This window comes from Stegostoma tigrinum, unplaced genomic scaffold, assembly GCF_030684315.1.
Source record: "Stegostoma tigrinum isolate sSteTig4 unplaced genomic scaffold, sSteTig4.hap1 scaffold_100, whole genome shotgun sequence".
NCBI lineage: Eukaryota > Metazoa > Chordata > Chondrichthyes > Orectolobiformes > Stegostomatidae > Stegostoma > Stegostoma tigrinum.
The window spans coordinates 850588-871680 of record NW_026728052.1 but is presented as its reverse complement, the minus strand read 5'-3'; the positions used below and the strand labels follow the sequence as shown (position 1 = coordinate 871680).

General features: G+C 44.2%; 1 protein-coding gene across 12 annotated transcripts in view; it reads right to left on the bottom strand.

The window, feature by feature from the left end:
• The window catches only part of LOC132207557 (utrophin-like), a 204141-nt gene that overhangs the window by 57651 nt on the left and 125397 nt on the right, over positions 1-21093 (bottom strand). For 3 of the 12 annotated variants that reach the window (XR_009443532.1, XR_009443530.1, XR_009443531.1), the window contains exon 9: positions 11451-11645. The exons of 8 other annotated variants lie outside the window; for them this stretch is intronic. The gene's annotated coding sequence lies outside the window, so the exon portion shown is untranslated. Of the gene's footprint in view, positions 1-11450; positions 11646-11902; positions 13261-21093 lie in introns of those variants that run through there. One more of the 12 variants, XR_009443533.1, reaches the window with a different exon arrangement.

The window sequence follows — 21093 nt, the reverse complement described above, 5'->3', positions numbered from 1 at the left end:
TTGCCTTCAATTTCACAAGGACTGAACTAATCTGCTGCTTACGACACTGATTGCAAAATTAAACCATGAATTGAGAACAAAAACAGCGGGATTTTGTACTTTCAGAGATATTAGGAACTGCAGATGCTGGAGAATCCAAGATAATAAAATGTGAGGCTGGATGAACACAGCAGGCCAAGCAGCATCTCAGGAGCTCAAAAGCTGATGTCTCGGGCCTAGACCCTTCATCAGAGAGGGGGATGGGGGGAGGGAACTGGAATAAATAGGGAGAGAGGGGGAGGCGGACCGAAGATGGAGAGAAAAGAAGATAGGTGGAGAGAGTATAGGTGGGGAGGTGGGGAGGGGATAGGTCAGTCCAGGGAAGATGGACAGGTCAAGGAGGTGGGATGAGGTTAGTAGGTAGATGGGGGTGCGGTTTGGGGTGGGTGGAAGGGATGGGTGAGAGGAAGAACAGGTTAGGGAGGCAGAGACAGGTTGGACTGGTTTTGGGATGCAGTGGGTGGAGCGGAAGAGCTGGGCTGGTTGTGTGGTGCAGTGGGGGGAGGGGAAGAACTGGGCTGGTTTAGGGATGCGGTGGGGGAAGGGGAGATTTTGAAGCTTGTGAAGTCCACATTGATACCATTAGGCTGCAGGGTTCCCAGGCGGAATATGAGTTGCTGTTCCTGCAACCTTCGGGTGGCATCATTGTGGCACTGCAGGAGGCCCATGATGGACATGTCATCAAGAGAATGGGAGGGGGAGTGGAAATGGTTTGCAACTGGGAGGTGCAGTTGTTCGTTGCGAACTGAGCGGACGTGTTCTGCAAAGCGGTCTCCAAGCCTCCGCTTGGTTTCCCCAATGTAGAGGTAGCCACACCGGGTACAGTGGATGCAGTATACCACATTGGCAGATGTGCAGGCGAACCTCTGTTTCATGTGGAATGTCATCATGGGGCCTGGGATAGGGGTGAGGGAGGGGGTGTGGGGGCAAGTGTAGCATTTCGTGCGGTTGCAGGGGAAGGTGCTGGGTGTGGTGGGGTTGGAGGGGAGTGTGGAGCGAACAAGGGAGTCACGGAGAGAGTGGTCTCTCCGGAAAGCAGACAGGGGTGGGGATGGAAAAATGTCTTGGGTGGTGGGGTCGGATTGTAGATGGCGCAAGTGTCGGAGGATGATGCGTTGTATCCGGAGGTTGGTGGGGTGGTGTGTGAGAACGAGGGGGATCCTCTTTGGGCGGTTGTGGCGGAGGCAGGGTGTGAGGGATGTGTTGCGGGAAATACGGGAGACGCGGTCAAGGGCGTTCTCGATCACTGTGGGGGGAAAGCTGCGGTCCTTGAAGAACTTGGACATCTAGGATGTGCAGGAGTGGAATGCCTCATCGTGGGAGCAGATGCGGTGGAGGCGGAGGAATTGGGAATAGGGGATGGAATTTTTGCAGGAGGGTGGGTGGGAGGAGGTGTATTCTAGGTAGCTGTGGGAGTCAGTGGGCTTGAAATGGACATCAGTTACAAGCTGGTTGCCTGAGATGGAGACTGAGAGATCCAGGAAGGTGAGGGATGTGCTGGAGATGGCCCAGGTGAACTGAAGGTTGGGGTGGAAGGTGTTGGTGAAGTGGATAAACTGTTCGAGCTCCTCTGGGGAGCAAGAGGCGGCGCCGATACAGTCATCAATGTACCGGAGGAAGAGGTGGGATTTGGGGCCTGTGTAGGTGCGGAAGAGGGACTGGTCCACGTAACCTACAAAGAGGCAGGCATAGCTGAGGCCCATGCGGGTGCCCATGGCCACCCCCTTAGTCTGTAGGAAGTGGGAGGAGTCAAAAGAGAAGTTGTTGAGGGTGAGGACGAGTTCGGCTAGGCCGATGAGGGTGTCGGTGGAGGGGGACTGGTCGGGCCTGCGGGACAGGAAGAAGCGGAGGGCCTGGAGGCCATCTGCATGCGGAATGCAGGTGTATAGGGACTGGACATGCATGGTGAATATGAGGTGTTGGGGGCCAGGGAATTGGAAGTCCTGGAGGAGGTGGAGGGCGTGGGTGGTGTCACGGACGTAGGTAGGGAGTTCCTGGACCAAAGGGGAGAAAATGGAGTCCAGATAGGTGGAAATGAGTTCGGTGGGGCAGGAGCAGGCTGAGACGATGGGTCGACCAGGGCAGGCAGGTTTGTGGATTTTGGGAAGGAGATAGAAACGGGCCGTGCAGGGTTGGGGAACAATGAGGTTGGAGGCTATGGGTGGGAGGTCCCCTGAGGTGATGAGGTCATGAGGTCATGAATGGTGTTGGAGATGATGGTTTGGTGCTCGGGTGTGGGGTCATGATCGAGGGGCGGTAGGAGGTGGTGTCGGAGAGTTGGCGTCTGGCCTCGGCGATGTAGAGGTCAGTGCGCCATACTACCGTTGCGCCACCCTTGTCTGCAGGTTTGATCGTGGGGTTGGGGTTGGAGCGGAGGGCTGCCCGTTCTGCAGGGGAGAGGTTGGAGTGGGTGAGAGGGGTGGAGAGGTTGAGGCGGTTAATGTCTCGACGGCAGTTAGAGATGAAGAGGTCGAGGGAGGGTAGGAGGCCTGGGGGTGGTGTCCAGGAGGAGGACTTGTGTTGGAAGCGGGTGAAGGGGTCAGTGGAGGGAGGGTTAGGTTCCCGGTTGAACAAGTAGGCATGGAGGCGAAGACGGCGGAAAAACTGCTCTATGTCCAATCGTGACTGGTATTCGTTGATGTGTGGTTGTAGGGGGACAAAGGTGAGGCCCTTATTAAGGACTGACCATTCGTCCTCAGTCAGTGGGAGGTCTGGGGGGATGGTGAAGATGCGGCAGGGTTCAGTGTGGCTGTCTCCTCTGGGGTTGCTGGCTGTGGAGGTTGTGGGCAGAGCGATGAGGTCGTCAACCGTGGGCGGGGTTCCATCGGCGTCGGCCGTGGGCGGGGTTACGTTGGCGTCGGCCGTGGGCGGGGTTCCTTCATCAAATCCAACCTGTTTTGATGAGATACTTTTGACTGTATAATCATCCCTCCATACGAAAGCCTCTTCCTCTCCATCCATTGAATTCAATACTCTCTGACTTTGCAATGAACTGCACATTAATTGCCCTGGGCAATCTAAAAACATTTCCGAGTTGAAAACTTATGGCCAACTCCCAATGTAAATAGATTCCTAAATGGAATTAGCTGAGAAAATGGAAGCAGGTTCACTTACATGCCAATGTACAGGCCTAAACATGCACTTTAGTTTTGAAAAACTGAATGGTGGCTGGGAAAACGTCAGTTTGTATAGGTAGAAAATGGGGAGGTGGGTGGGGTCAGGAGCAATCAACAGGGTGGAGCCCAAAGAGAAAGACAGTTGGACAGATTTAGGATTTGCTAATGATCAGGCTGGGAGGGTGAATAGTTGTTAATGGGGACTGTTAGTCATCAACAATAGCGGGTGTGTCGGGGGAGGCTACGTGGTAACAAGGCCTGGTGTGTGGGGTGGGGGAGGCTGGGACATGGGAGAGTTTCGGCCCAAAAATTATTCAACTCAATATTGAGTCCGGAGGGCTGGAGGGTCCCCAAGCACAAAATGAGGTGTTGTTCCTCCAGCTTGCACTGGGCTTCACTAGGACACTGCAGCAAGCCGGAGACAGAGATGTTGGTCAGGGAGAAAGGTGGTGCATTGAAGTGGTAGACATATTTTTCAAAAATCTGATCTCAGATTTAGTCAAACCCTTCCCTCCACCAGTTTGTCACTGTTAGAAAATTTGGCCAGTTCATTAAACCCCTGAGTCCATGTTGTTGGTGGTAACTACAAATAGGCAAGATCCTAACATGATCCTCGGACGCCACAGCAAGTACTCTTACCAGTCTCAATCTTGATACCACTTCTCAACTGAAAACTCACCGCTTCAGCCAGTTTTAATCCATTCCTGTGTTTTGTTTTAATTCTCCCACAATGAGCTTCAATAGCTCTGTTACATGGAACTTTGCTGAAGTTTCTTTTTTAAAGTCTAGATATATGTCAAATCAGGTAATGATCTAAATGAATTGCGAAGCAGACTCATAGATCCAAATGACCTTCTCCTATTTCTGCATCTTGGAATTCCCACAGTCTACCTGGAACATGATTTCCTCTAAAAGTTCAAAGTGGTTCGTCAGCCAGACTGCCCCTTCCAAACCTACATGTTGGCCAATGTTAATTAGATTAGCTGTTCGACCCTCACTCCTCACAATCATTTCCAGTATTTTACTCCGACCTTGGTTAAGTGTAATGAACTTTAAGTTTTAGAATCCTTACAATGTGGAGACAGGCCCTTCGGTCCAAAATGTTCAGTTGGATCCTTGGAACATCCCACCCAGACCCATCCCCCTATAACACACCTAATCTACACATCCCTGGACACGATGGGCAATTTAGCATGGCCAGTCCACCTAACCCGCACATCTTTGGACAGTTGGAGTAAACCGAGCACCCGGAGAAAACTCACACAGACACAGGGAGAACTTGCAAACTCCACACAGACCGTCACCCAAGTCTGGAATCAAACCCGGGTCCCTGGTGCCAAGAGGCAGCGGTGCTAACCACTGCACCACCATGCCGCCCTTAAAGACATGTCCTTTGAGTCAGAAACAAACCAGCAACCAGAGGATCTTTTTGGATCTTTATTTGAAAGTTAACCTGTTTCCAATTTGTATTACCAAGATATTCCCAGAATATAATTTCCTCGTAACAATTACCAGCACATCACAAATAAAATCCCTTGGCTCCCTCAACACCTGAAATACACGCTATTAAAGCCACTTGCAAAAGTGAAGACTGCATTCTCAACAAAGCGAAATGGAAAGTATTTTATTGAAAGAACGAACTACTTTCTGCATCTCCTTCCCTTGCTCTGCACTTTTCATCTCTGAACTGATAGATTGCCACAGCACATACCAGTAGAAATCAGGAACCATAGACAAGAGTGATCTTTATCGTTACTATCCCAAGGTCCCACAGACAAACTACTCTTACGTTGAGTTGATACAATGTAGCCCCTGATTATTAATTCAACCTGGAACTATTTTGTTACAAATCGACGAGACACTTTCATCACAATGGGAGCAGATTAAATGCTGTCTCATTTCAATGTATTTCAATGCTGTCTCATTTTTGAATGTTTTTTTATTACGTCATTATTGTGTGTTACTGCTTTAGTGCATCAGCAGCCAGGTAACCAACAAATTCTCTGATGTATCACTGGCAATTATGGACTTCGGGCCAGGTTCATTAATGCTTTGATTTTTCTCTCTCCTTCTACTTTCAGGAATCCCAGTGTTTCTTGGCCTTCCAACTGACCTACCAGTGTTCAAGGATATTCTTTTCCATACAGCAAGATATTATTTTCAGAATTATATCCCCAAAACATAATCTAGCAATTTAACACAAGAAATTCAACTGGCATACGCCAGCTAGAGTTATCACATTCGTAACCCTTATGACAATTGTTTGTAGATTCTCTACATCCTCTCAGCATTGTCTGGCCAATACTTTCCTCCATGTACTGTGTTAACAGCAAAGTCACAAAGTGAAATTATATTCTATTTGTGTCAAATTTCAGAAGTACAATGGATTCAATGGTAAAGAAATACTAACTCAAATACAGCAGCTATAGGTAATCAGTTTAACCTTCCAACCAAAGCAGAACAACAACCAAATGACAGACTGCCAAACTATACACCCAAAACAACAGCAAATTCAAAATAAGAAAAGCCATGATTAAACTGCTCTCATGGGAATGCACTTGATAACTGCACTCGGATACAGGGAAAAATGCCAAGCCTGGAGGAAAAGTGCAGCACACCCCTAAGGTAAACTCAGGTTGTTGAAGGCATGCTTCACAAGAAATAAATTAAAGAAATTTTGGCTTTACTGCTGGCAAACACAGCAAATGGCTGGTGAAAACAAATGAGACGTTTCTGAAGGAAGGCTCAACTTCAAAAACATGTGCTCCAAAGAATCAACATGACAAAACAAAATAAGAAAATCAGATGACACCAAAAACAGAAGTTGCTGGACAAGCTCAGCAGGTCTGGCAGCATCTGTGAACAAAAATCAGAGTTCACGTTTTGGGTCGGGTGACCCCTCCTCAGAACACAACCGTCTTGTTTGTCCGTTTCTATGCATAATGCAAAATGTAAAACAGTTGTCTAATTGCAAAGATTTTCATCATTTTAGTATTTCAGCCAGAACATACTGCTTATTAGATGATTAAATTGGTCTTTCATGACAAGCCTGCTCATAAAGTTGTGTCTAAACTGCAGTGGGTAATCACTTGAGCAATGCTGGATGTGTCAAAATGTCAAAATGCTGCTTGGCCTTCGGTGTCCATCCAGCTCCACACTTGGTTGTCTCTGATTCTGCAGCATCTGCAGTTCCCATCATCACTGATACAATTTTGTGACTTACCCATTTACAAACCAAATATTTCAGAAGATATTCTAGACAATAGAAGAAATCTGTTAAATTACTTTATGTTGAATCTTTCAGGGTAATGCTAAGAGTATGTTTTTGCATGTTTCAGTTTTCAAATCAGATGCACAGCAACAGGACGCCTCCAAGTATTTCTAAACAAGACAGATTTGATTTTTTGTGGTGGCACAGAAGCAGAACAGTTGTTGCCAGTCTCCAAAAGTCTATTACTTTAGCATATCAGAGTCTCTGGGGTAATCTCACAGCATACTCACGACAAGATCACTCTCAAAGCCACACACAAATCAAATCTAATTCTAGACGGATTCTTCTCTTTACTTCTATTTATTTTAAAGCAAACATTTGTACGGAAAAGAATTTTACAATCAGACTGTTTGAATCAACTGCTTTAGAAAAAGGCCGACAAACAAACACACAGCACGCAGTTCTGGGCAAATTATTGAGGGTCTGTCTACCAGTCCTAACCATTTCTTCATGAGGACCATAAATCTTTTTGAATCCTTATATTTCCTTGTTGACCTTGTCAGCATTTCATGATAAAGTACATATAAATGCTTAAAACAAGTCAAAATCCTGGAATTCCCTCCCTAATGTCATTGCGAGAGTAGCTATATCACATGGCATGCAGCGGGTTAAGAAAGCAACTCACCACCACTTTCTCAAGGGCAACTCAAGACAGGCAGGGATGTCCATATCGCAAAAGTGAATAAAAATTGTATGTTGAAATAAAGATACACAAAAGTAAGTCTCACCTCAGGTGAGGAAACTACTGGAAGCAATTCTGTGGGACAGAATTAATCCACACTTGGAAAGGCAGGGCAGTCATGGTTTTATTGAGGGGAGGCCATGTCTGAATAACTTGATTGCATTTTTTGAAGAAGTAACCAGGTGTGTACAAGAGGGGATTACATTTGAAATAATCTACTTGGGCTTTAGCAAGGCTTTTGTCAATGTCCCAAATGGAAGACTAATAGTGAATAGCCCAAGGGGTCTGAGGAAATTTGGCTACTCGGATCCGGAATTGGTCGAATGGCAAAGAACAGAGGATGATGATTGCTTGGTGTTTTGGTGATTGGAATTCTGTGTTCAGTGCAGGGATCAATGTTGGACTTTTTGCTGTTTGTGTTATTTATAAACAATTTAGATATCTATACAGCAAGACAGATCAGTTAGTTTGCAGATGGTGCAAAAATTGGTGGAGTAGTCATTCATGAGGAGGTTAGCTTTAGATTACAGGAGAATATAGATAGGCTAATCAGCAGCAAATGGAATTCAATCTGGATACACGTGAGAGAATGCACTTCAGCAGGACAAATAAGGCATAGGAATATATGATGAAAGGTGGAAGCACTGAGGATCCCAGGGATTTTAATATACATGTACACCAGTCCCTTAAGGTATCAGGTCGGGTAGATAAAGTAATGAAGAAGGCATAAGGGACACTTACCTTTACTAACTAAGGCATTGAGTTTAAGAGTAGGGTGGTTATGCTGGAACTATGCAAAACATTGTTTAGGACACAGCTAGCGTAATGGGCACAGGTCTGGAATCCACAGTGAAGGGTTGGGGGGATGTCACTGCACTGGAGAAGGTGCAGGGGAGATTTATCAGGATGCTGTCCAAGGTGAAGAGTTTTTGAAATGAAGAAAGATTGAACAGTCTAAAGTTGTTTTCCATAGAACAGAACAGATGAAGGGAGAATATGATTGAAATGTATAAAATTATGAGAGACATAAACAGAAAGAAACTTTTCGCTTTGGTGCAGGGATCAATGACTGGTCACGTAGATTTAAGGTAAGGGGCAAGAGATTCATAAGGGATGAAAGGAAAAATGTTTTTACCAAGAGGGTGCAGGGATCACTGCCAGTAAGGGTGGCTGAGGCAGAAACCCTCGTAAGATTTACGAAATAAAGGTGGATACTTGCTACGCCAAGGCATACAAGGCAAATGGTACAAATGCCGTAAAATGGGATTAGAATAGTTCGGTGGCTGTTTTTCACAGGCACAGTGCCAAAGGTTCCTTTCCTGAGCTAGAGGCCTCTATGAGACAATAACCAATTCATGAGCATAATAGGTAGTTCATAACATCAATAACTTTGGTTAAAGATATTGGCTGAGAAATTCAAATTCGATTGCCTAACATGGCCATTTCTGGGAAATAGCTCAGAATGACTCCCGAAGTGAGCAGTGAATAAAGAAAAGGATTTAATCTAATTACCATTAGATACTGTTTCAACAAATCTCCTGTGCTGTGTTAAAAACCTGCCTGCCCTGCCCAAAATCCACAAGCCTGCCTGCCTGGGTCGACCCATTGTCTCAGCCCGTTGTTGCCCCACCAAACTCATCTACACCTATCTGGACTCCATTTTCTCCCCCTTGGTCCAGGAACTCCCCACCTACGTCTATGACACCACCCACGCCCTCCATCTCCTCCAGGACTTCCAATCCCCTGGCCCCCAACACCTCATTTTCACCATGGACGTCCAGTCCCTATACACCTGTATTCCGCATGCAGATGGCCTCAAAGCCCTCCGCTTCTTCCTGTCCCGCAGGCCCGACCAGTCCCCCTCCACCGACAGCCTCATCCGCCTAGCCAAACTTGTCCTCACCCTCAACAACTTCTCTTTCGATTCCTCCCACTTCCTACAGACAAAGGAGGTGGCCATGGGTACCTGCCTGGGCCCAAGCTATGGCTGCCTCTTTGTAGGTGACATGGAACAGTCCCTCGTCCGCACCTACACAGACCCCAAACCCCACCTCTTTCTCTGTTACATTGATGACTGTATCGGCACCGCCACTTGCTCCTCAGGGCAGCTCGAACAGTTCATCCACTTCACCAACACCTTCCACCCCAACCTCAAGTTCACCTGGGCCATCTCCAACACATCCCTCACCTTCCTGGACCTCTCAGTCTCCATCTCAGGTAACCAGCTAGAAACTGATGTCCATTTCAAGCCCACCGACTCCCACAGCTACCTAGAATACACCTCCTCCCACCCACCCTCCTGCAAAAATTCCATCCCCTATTCCCAATTCCTCCGCCTCCGCCGCATCTGCTCCCAGGATGAGGCATTCCACTCCCGCATACCCCAGATGTGCACGTTCCCCAAGGACCGCAACGTTCCCCCCGCAGTGGTCGAGAACGCCCTTGACCGCGTCGCCTGCGTTTTCCGCAACACATCCCTCACACCACGCCCCCACCACAACCGCCACAAGAGGATCCCCCTCGTTCTCACACACCACCCCACCAACCTCCGGATACAACGCATCATCCTCCGACACTTCCGCCATCTACAATCCAACCCCACCACCCAAGCCATTTTTCCATCCCCACCCTTGTCTGCCTTCTGGAGAGACCACTCTCTCCATGACTCCCTTGTTCGCTCCACACTCCCCTCCAACCCCACCACACCCGGCACCTTCCTCTGCAACCGCAGGAAGAGCTACACTTGCCCCCATATCTCCTCCCTCACCCGCATCCCAGGCCCCAAGATGACCTTCCATATTAAGCAGAGGTTCACCTGCACATCTGCCGATGTGGTATACTGTATCCATTGTACCCAGTGTGGCTTCCTCTACATTGGGGAACCAACCGGAAGCTTCGGGACCGCTTTGCAGAACACCTCTGCTTGGTTCGCAATAAACAACTGCACCTCCCAGTTGCAAACCATTTCCACTCCCCCTCCCATTCTTTAGATGACATGTCCATCATGGGCCTCCTGCAGTGCCACAATGATGCCACCTGAAGGTTGCAAGAACAGCAACTCATATTCTGCTTGGAAACCCTGCAGCCCAATGGTATCAATGTGGACTTCACAAGCTTCAAAATCTCCCCTTCTCCCAATGCATCCCAAAACCAGCACAGTTCTTCCCCTCTCCACAGTGCATCCCAAAACCAGCCCAACTTGTCTCCGCTTCCCTAACCCGTTCTTCCTCTCACCTATCCCTTCCTCCCAGGTCAAGCAGCACCTCCATTTCCTACCTACTACCTCATCCCGCCTTCTCGACCTCTCCGTCTTCTCTGGACTGACCTACCCACCTACTACCTCCCCACCTATACTCTCCTCTCCACCTATCATCTTTTCTCTCCATCTTCGATCCGCCTCCCCTTCTCTCCCTATTTATTTCAGAACCCTCTCCCCATCCCCCTCTCTGATGAAGGGTCTAGGCCCGAAACGTCAGCTTTTGTGCTCCTGAGATGCTGCTTGGCCTGCTGTGCTCATCCAGCTTCACACTTTGTTATCTTGAATTATCCATGTAATGGATTATAAAGTAATTTGAATGAAAGATAGAGCATAACCCAGGAATATGGGTATAAATTACATAGTTGAGATTATGTTACGAATACTGAGATTCATAAAGCTTTCCCTGGACAAAGAATTCACTAAGCATGTTGGTCACAAATCTGTAAATAGTTTTTTAAGCCACTCAACTCAGAATCACACTGTGTGCTGAACTAAATCTTGTCACATTTTTGACACACGCAATACAATTAATCAAAAGATATTGCTTTCAGCAGAAACACACACGGCTGTAAAAATTGCACAGCTCTTAATAAAAGTCAGTCAACTCACTGTATCTCCTTGAACATAATGAAAACTTGACTGAAATCAACTGCATAGAGCTAATTATAAGCCGAACTCTGGCAGCTCCCGTTCATATGACAGCACCACACAATTAATAAAACAGCTCCACAAAGTGTTCACAATCAAAAGACTGAGATAAGTACTGAATGACCTGGGTAACTGGAGGTCGAGTCTAGAATTTTAACTCATTGTACGAGTCAAGGTTGCGCTTGGTTATATAAATTAATGTTATGATTGGAATAGCGTAGTTTCTCTAACTGTGTGTGACTGAAATTAATCAGAGCTAACATTTCGGGTCCAGTGACTGTTCCTCAGAACTGGACCCGAAACTGGACAATAACCGGCTTGCTGTTGCTCATTTTGGGTTCCATCAGGGCCAACGTAGCTTCTAACTTTAATACAATCTCGGTCCAAACAGAGACAAAAGAATAGTTTTCCAAAGGTGACAGAAAAGTAACTCACCTTGACATCAAAAAGCCTTCCGAAAACTGAAGTCAATTGGGAATCAGGTGGGAAATGGCCGACTAGTTGGAGATATAGACAGCAAAAGGCAGGATTGGTTGTGGTTGCCGGAGATCCATCAGCTCAGTACCAGGTCATCGCTGCAAAGTTCCTCAGTCTGACCAGCTTCAGCTGCTTTATCAATGAACGTAACTCCTTCACAAAGTCAGAAGTGGGTATAGGCACTGATTACTGCAGTCCATGTCCATATGCAGCAAGGCCTGGGCAAAGTTTAGGCTAGGGCTGACAAGTGGTACGAATTATGCATTACAAAAAAGTGTCAGGCAATGACAATCTCCAGTAAGGGAGAATCTAAATCTCTTTACTTGACAAAAACAGAAGTTGCTGGAAAAGATCAACAGGCCTGACAGCATCTGTGAAGAGAAATTGGAATTAACATCTCAGGTCCGGTGACCCTTCCTGAGATATATATTTGAAAGTGCTGAATTTAGAGGCCTACAGAGACACAGCTGGGTAGCTCTTTCAGGAGCCAGTACAGACAGAGTGGGCCAAATGGCCACCTTCTATACTGTAAAATTCTATGATTCTTCAGTTCAGAAATATTAGAATTTGATTGTGATGCAGGATAATGGAGTCGAAGTTGATCACCAAAAAAAAATCGCTGAGCTCACATTTTTCCGCACTTCAGTTAAAGAATAATTTACCAAAAAATCTCACTCAAATTTTACTAGTTACTTGCGCAATTTTCCTGAAAGGCTGTTACCTTGCTGGAGATGTACCCATCAGTTCCTCCATACTCATCTGTTTTTCAGCTATACTCTACAACAGTGGGTGGCAGTCGCTACATTAATTCAACACAGCACATAACTCTCAACCAAAATGTCTTTGCTGAGGACTTTCTGGCCCAAAATCTTTTCAGCATACACAAATCAAACTTGTGTTAGAATGCCTACAGTGTGGAATCAGGCCTTTTTCTGATCCAAGCCCAGACATAGGTTCAATTGATCAACTGTCAAATTGAGGATCAATGTGGTGATCGGTGACACGACACCATTGTCAAAAAGCAGAGGAACTGTGAGAAAGTCACCTCATTTACCCCGCTTTTGGCTGAGAGTCTTGTTCTGCAGGGTTTGTTCTTTTTACTGATATCTCCCACCCACGATACTGCAGAATAACTGTTCATCTTGACTATCCTGCCACCTTATTGGTGACAAGTGTATGCATGTCTGCACCTGAATGTAGAATGGTTTAAGTTTACATGTTCATCATTAATAATCCACTTTGTCACTTGTTAAAGAATACATTTAAAATAATAAATGTACTTTTTCCCCCATTAATTGATGAAGCCTGGAGAAAATTTCTTTTATCCTCAATAACGGTAACAGTCAGACATTAACAATCCTTGAGGTTACACTCGTCATATTTACAATTATTTATGGAATAGTGGGGTTCAATCTCTAGTAGGCTCTTCCAATATAGATTGTGACAAATCCAAAAAAAATTTACGTCCCAAGAAAATGCTGCTCAAAACAGGCTCATAATGATAAAATCAAATATATATCAAGTGTTTTCACTGAATGTACTTAAGAACAAAATTTACCTTCATTCTCTCAGGGAATCGAGGGACTCAGGGAGCAAGCAGGAAAGCAAATTTGAAGCCCAAGATGAGCCACAATTGTAGTGAATGAGGAAGCAGGCACAGTGGGCTGCACAGTCTTCTCCTGCCCTTGGTTCTTATATTCCTTTACAGTATTATTAGATTGGATCCAAAGCCAAATTGAAACTAAGCACAGCTGGATCCTAGCTGAACCTGTTAAAACGAGTGGAAGGGATGCACTGTCTTTAAGTTTTTCACAAAGCCTTTCTTTATTGTTCACAGGAGTGCATCAAAATATTCTGGACAGCTTTTAGTGAAAGAGCATTCCAACTAATATCAAATAGGCAATCAGTATCAAACACCAACAAATCTTAAAAGAAAGGCAGTAAACCTTTAGCAGAATATTGCTGGCCTACTTTATAAAGTACATTGTTGCATACAACATGGATACAAAGTTCCAAAGTTCTTGTCTTGACTAAATCAAGCTTTGTACAGCTTCATTTACTGTTCAGGTTTCATACAAAGTTCCGCTAAATCCTTTCACCATGTATATTTCGTAATCAAACAACAAACTAAAAGGAATTTGTGATTAGTTGCAAATAATTAGTAGCGTGTTATGAAAGTAAAGAGTCAAAATTCATAGTTTCAATGTGCAAGAGTCCACAACACAAATAACCCACAACTCTACAATCTGTGAAATATCAATTGGAATGCAAGCTGATTAAAAAAGCTCAAAGGCAACAGAAATGAGAATTAATGCTATTGGTGAAACTCCAAAGGTTAACATATCACACTGCATGCACCTTTGTATACATGGGAAGGTAATAAATGAGATTTGATTTGACATATTACCGTCACATGTAGACAGACACAGTGAAAAGTATTGTTTTACATGCTAACCAAACTAGGTTGATACGGCATCAGGAAAGCCAGTGCCAGACATGAGACTGCTGAGTGAGAGAGTTTATTTCAGGGGATAATGTTTGGTGTAGGAACCAGAGGAATGTACCTGCATGAGTAATGGGCATGGTCAATGTGAGGTCAGGTCGAATGACATATAAAGATCAAGTAGATGCAACAGCCCTGAACGAGAATGTCACCAAGACTGCTGCAAACTCGCAAACAGTGCAGGGGCACAACGTGCCCAGCTCCTCGACAGCCTTTCCAATAGTTTGGGAACATGTGTGTTCGACTTCTCCGTCAAGATTCTCGGAATCTGAGATGGTCACTGCCTCGACGCCTTTTCCGCTTGCAGAATAAAACTGATTTCTTGCGAAATACTCTCGGTGCAAGAGGCAGGCTACTGCACATTACACTCTGCCCGTATCCGAGACAGGATTAGAGGAACCTGACCCGACGCTAGAACATCCAGAAACCACAAAAGAAAAAGAACCAGCCTGTGTCCTTGAACTCAGAAGGGGAGGAATATATTGAATGTAATGAGGTCAGCCAGATGGACAGCACAGAGTGAGTTTCCTGAATGGGGCTTAATCTGGTCCAGTCAGGAAGCCCTGGCTGATTGATAAGAACTGGAGTGTCGGACATCCTGCTCACTCTGAAAGAGTCGGTTGAGTGTCAAGGACTCTCAGTTTGTAAATAAAAGGTGACTTGGTGACAGGATACCAGCTCTGCGGAATTATTTCAGGTCCCTCTTAAAAACAAAATTTTTGATCCCTTCCACTGCGACAAATTAAAAATTCTGAGTGAAAACCCAAGAGGACAGCGGATGCTGTAAATCAGAAATAAAAGCAGAAGTTGCTGGAAAAGCTCAGCAGGCCTGGCAGCATCTGTGAAGGAAAATCAGAGTTACCATTTCAGTGACCTTTCCTCAGTTCTGAACAAGTACATTCATCATATGAATGCTGCAAACTCGCAAACAGTGCGGAAGCATGACATGCCCAGCTTCTCGACAGACTTCCGATAATTTTGAGCATCTTGCTAAATCTCCTCTACACCCTCTCTAAAGCTTCCACATCTCTCCTATAATGAGGCGACAAAAGCTGAACATAAAAATACAAGTGTGGAGTAACCAGAGTTTCAGAGAGCTGCAGCATAACCTAATGGCTCTTAAAATCAATTCTCCTGTCAATGAAAGCCAACACACCATATGCCTTCTTAAAAACCCTCTCAACTTGGGTAGCAACTTGGTGGGAGCTTTGGATATGGACCCCAAGATCCCTCTGTTTCTCCATACTTCCATTAACCCTGTAATCTACATTGAATTTGAACTTACAAAATAAATCAGTTCACACTTTTCTGGTTTGAATTCCATCTGCCAGTTCTTTGCCCAGCTCTGCATCCTGTTGCAACCTGCAACAGCCCTCCACACTATCCACAACTCCAACAACCTTTGTGTCATTGGCAAACTTAGTAACCCACCCTCCCACTTCCTCTTCCAAATCGTTTATAAAGATCACAATCAGCAGGCGTCCCAGAACAGATCCCTGCGGAACACCACGAGTCACCGAGTTCCAAGCTGAATACTTTCCATCTACTACCAACCTGTCTTCTATTGGGCAGCCAGCTATGTATCCAGACAGGCAAATTTCCCTGAATCTCATGCCTCCTTACTTTCTGATTGAGCCTACCATGTTGAAGCTTATCAAATGTCTTGCTAAAATCCATAGACACCACATCCATGGTCTACCTTCATCGATGTATTTTGTCACATCCTCAAAGAATTCAATAAGGCTTGTGAGGCCTGACCTACCCCTCTGAAAGCCATGCTATTTCGAATCAAACTGTGCTTTTCCAAATAATCATAAATACTATACTATTCATATTGGGATATACCCATATCACATGGACTGCAGTGACTTATTCTCACCTTCTCAAAGGCAATTAGAATTGGACAATGGACACACTCCATGAATGATTTAAGGAAAAAAAAACTCCGTGTCTGTCATTTTTGTTCCACTGACACAGTCATCCTCTTCTTTCCACCCTCTACCCAGTTAGAAATTTTAGGTTGAAGCTCCAAACCAGGACTTGAGCACAAAATGATGGCAATGTTGAGGGAATGCTGCAATGCTGACGTACCTACTCTTGGCATTCTTTCCGAAGCCTGAATTCAATGGAAGTCAGCAATAAAAAAGTTAGCCAGAACGTGTCCATTAAACCATTCTCAATTGCCATTTGGTTCACTAATGCCCGACACAGAAGGAAACCTGGCCTAGGATACACGTGATTCCAGTCTTCGCATTCATAAAATCACAGAATCATATGGTACAGAACAAACCCTTCAGTCTCGGCCATGCATCATAGTTTACGCTTAACTGCCTTCTAAGCAATTTGGCATGAGCAATAAACAGTCACCTAGCCAGCAACACAAGGCCCATTTAGAAAAAGTACTGATAATATTGGCTTCCAAGAGTTACTGACGTCGACACCATCAAGAAGCTGAAATAACATAAATATAGTGATGCAAAAATTGACTCAGCGGCACCTAACTAAGCTCCTTGATAATGAGCAGAGACTCAGAACCTCCAAGCTGGTAAGCTCAATGTCATTACTAATCAAAGCAAAGGATGCAGAGGTACATGCTGTTAATCTTAGTTGTGTGTCACTGGTCAAGTTCAAAAAGGGGGCCACAATGATGATTAAGAGCGTCTAAGTTGGCGGTTGGTTGGCTGACTGTCATAAGCCAAGCTCATTATGTGCTGAGGATACAGAATGACTTGTATGAAAATAAATTAATTTTAAAAATTATATTTCCTCATTAGAAGTACAGGATAGTTTTAATAGCCCTGAAGGGAACATTATAAAGAGTCACTTTAGGCTTCATGTTTGTTTTGCTTCTGTCCTACAGGGGTTATGCGTGTAATTTTCATCAAAAATGATTAGCTGCTCTAGGCCGGCCCAGATTAAAATTCTAGCAGTTTGGTAGTGGCTTGACCACTCGACCATAAATATAGCATAAAGACCCATTCATTCCTTGGCAGTTTTATTAACTCCAATACCGTTTGTTATTAGAAAGGCTGTCAAAACATATCAGAAAGAATCCTTCAAAGGAATCAGCTGAGAATACAATACTGCAAAGATAATTTTCTCTTCAAGTTGTCAAATCATTTTATTTTTAAGGGTGGACAACTATCGTGGACAAACAAGAGACACAAAATTCTACAGGTGGGGGTGGAGTAGTGATATCATCGGACTATTAATCCAGACCCACAAGCTAATGTCCTTGGGACTTGGCTTCAAATCTCACTATGACAGACGATATAACATATTTACTCTCTCCTAATGTCCCCTTAACTCCTCAATACCTTGTACCTAAACATTGGAAATTAATTCCCTTTATACAATTACAGGAATAAAAATAATTTACATTTTCGATAGTCAAATATCAAACTTCGAGTTAGATATATGTCACAACCAACTCATACCTGACCTGATCAGAATTATAAAACTTTCAATGAATGTTTAAAACAAAACCAGTGTTATGACAGTGGATCAGAGCTTCAAAATACAAACAGGCCTCTTTTCACTTCGCATTTCAAAATTACTCACTTTTGAAAGAAAAACAGGACTGCTACAGAAAGTATAAACTGTAAATGTGAACTCACTGAAAAGATCCTACAAGAAGCCCACGTAATGCTGTAAAGAATCACAGAAATTTCAAACAGGGACAGACCTCCTAAAAAGACAGACCGAGGGGCTGACTGCACCCCTGTCAGCAAACAGCCACCTTTTTCAGGCATATCTGTGTTAGCCTCCAGAAATGTATGAAAAAGAGGTTAAAAAGTGAATGCAACAATGAGCCTGTCACTATTAGCAGAAAATGTCCTGGTATATGGCCCAGAGTGCTGAGGGACACAGCTTTGAGAATAGCGATTTTTAACAGCCCTATCCTACCAGAAAAAACATAGAATCACCCCTTCTTCCTCCACATGCTGTCAGTGAGTTCAAAAGTAATCACAAAGGAATTTTGATTACAAAATCAACATCAAAACTGTCAGCTCAACTATCAAGGTCAACGCTACTGGCCCAATCCAATCACAGCTGCTACATCTTTGCACTTGCTCCTCACAAATAATTCAGAGGCTCATCTGCATTTTGCTTTTACTTTTATCCAGTTGCACTCATCGCTTACTTTTATAAGTTTAGTAGTTTAATTATGTATTTTTTTATTTTGAAGAAACTGAAAAATGTTTGGGAGGAAACAAATGCTAGGAAAGTCAAGGAAAACTGTCTCAACTCCCCTAGTCAATTTTCATCATGGGATATCACATCCCTGGAATTATTGTAAATTGCTTCTGCTCTGCATCCAACATATTCACAACATTCCCATAGTATTGGAGGTTTTCATCTGCCATGGTGGCATAAACCTATTTAGAAGTAACCTTGCCAGAATCTTCCTGGAAAAGGTAAATCTGACGAGCAGCAATTCTAACATGTGAAGCTGTAAAGGCAACAATACACATTTTCAGCTCAGACAGCAGAAGGGAAGTTCTCCAGGGAAAGAGAAAAAAATAGCAAAGAAATAAACTGTAATAATGGCTGAGAGACAGTGGGCAAGTGGCAAATACAGTGAACTAAAAATCCAGAGACCCAGGCTGATGCTCTGGAGAATGTAGGTTCATGTTCAAACACTGCAGCTGGTCAAATTTACAATTCATTAAAAAAATACCCAGAACTAAAAGTTATTTCCAGTAACGCTATCATGAAACTATCAACAATTGTTGGTAAAAATCCATCTGATCCACTCATGTCTTTTTGGGGAGAATTTGATCATCCTTACCCCATCTGATCTACATGTGGCTGCAGAGCCACAGCAATGTAGGTAGCTCTGAACCACCCTCCCAGCCATCCACTCAGTTCAACAGCAATTAGTGAAGGACAACAAATGATACCTTCACCGGTGATAGCCACATCCCTTGCAAGAATGGAACATGTCATAATGAAATGGAAGGACTTGATCAATGTAGTGTGAAATTATCAACAGATGAATGGATAGAATTGGATACAGAATGCAGTTCATCAATATGATGAGATGGTGCAAAACAGAGGATATTGCTTTCAGGATTCCTGTCATTAAGGCAAACTCGAAGACTCAGCAAGCAGTTAGGGCACTCATTAATGTATGAGCAGAAACTAAATAGCCATGAAAACCAACATAAAAGTACAAACAGCAGGCTCTTAAAATTTTTTGGAGATGTGCAAGGCAATATTAAATTATGCCCTGAAGTGGTTAAGTTCAGTTAATCCTATTATAAATAGCACTGAAACTCACTGTCAATTACACATTAGTCCAGAATTTTCGAGGCAATAGATAAAGTGAAGCAGAATACCAGTTTCCATGAGGAACAAACATAATTTGGAAGTTAAAGGGATGAAAGGAATTACTTTTCTGAACAACGTTCTGAACAAAGACAGGCAGAGGGCAGATTGAGAATATGAAACATTGAGGAGATGGTAAGTAAAGAAACAGGTTTGGAAGCAACAGTGTGGTAGAATTGTAGAAGTTCTCTGGCCTCATGCAACATCAGGAATGAATACATTTGATCTTTATAGAACAGAATGTCAGAGAAGGGGGGGCTCTCTTCCAAAATGGTCAAGCTTACAAAATGTAGGAAAAAGGCTGCCTTCCTCTTGGTGCTTCTCACTGGATGAACACTCGAGGAAAGTTGTGCTCATTGGTTGCGGACCTGTTGGTGGTTGCTTCGTTCATATCAGGCAGATTCTCCCACAGCGGGTGAAGGTGTGGTCACAGTCTTCACTGGGGGCAACTGAATCTATTCCTCTTCTTTGTTCTTTCATGCAAGTTCTGTGTTTGGATTCCTGATTGTGGCTACAAACTCATCTATCTGTCCCTCGAACGATCAAGTCTCCGATCACTCACGTCCTGTTTACCTTACCCTTTTCCGCCGTGCCCCAGAGCCAATTACACTTTACTTTAAACAAATTTTCAGTCCAAATCACGGTAAAAGGAAGCCATTTGGTCCATCATGTTTGAACTAGCTCTCCAAATACATATCACAAATTTGTGCCTTTTCCTTACCCTGCACATTATTTTTCTTTCATTAATCAACTAATGCTCTCTTGCATCTTTTGCTGAAACTGCCTCCTCCAGGTAATGCATTCTATAGACTGTGATAAAGCTATTTCTTACAGGGCAGTTACTTCTTTTGTCAATCACTGCAAACCTCTGCATCCAATTCTCAATTCTGTCACAAGGTAGGAAAGTCTTCCCGTCGTCTGCTCTGACCAGACCTCAAATGATTTTGCAAGATTCAACATAATCTCTTCTAAGTCTTAGCATCTTCGAGGAAAGCTGTCCCAATTCCTCTAATCAATTTTCATGAGATATCACATCACTGCAATCATTATTGTAATTTGGTCCTGCTCTGTCTCCAACATTTTCACAAAGTTCCCTCAGCATGGAAGGTTTCTGCACCCATTCAGAATGGTTCCTTCCATTTTATGTACTGTTTTTCCGACCGAACTTAACCACTTCACAATTTTCTGTATTACATTTAATGTACTACATCAACTGATGCCTCTCCTCACCTTGACCTCTAACTTGCAGCCTCTCTCCACTCCCAAACCTTTGGGTTGTGCCCTCTCCTGCTTCTCAATCTCTAAGTAACAGCCTCTTTTCCTTCCCTCCGTGACCTCAGGGATGCAGTCTCTGCCTCCTCACCTCCTGCTGCTATTCAACAATAAATAGAACACAGAACAGAGAACATTACAGCACAGTACAGGCCCTTTGGCCCTCGATGTTGTGTCGACCTATCATACCGATCTCAAGCCCATCTAACCAACACTATTCCATGTACGTCCATATGCTTATCCAATGACGACTTCAATGTACCTGAAGTTGGCAAATCTACTACCGTTGCAGACAAAGCGTTCCATTCCCTTACTACTCTCTGAGTAGAGGAACTACCTCTGACATCTGGCCTGTATCTTTCACCCCTCAATTTAAAACTATGCCCCATCGTGCTTGCCGTCACCACCCTATCTAACCCTCTGATTATTTTATATGCTTCAATTAAGTCACCTCTCAGCCTTCTTCTATCTAATGAAAACAGCCTCAAGTCCCTC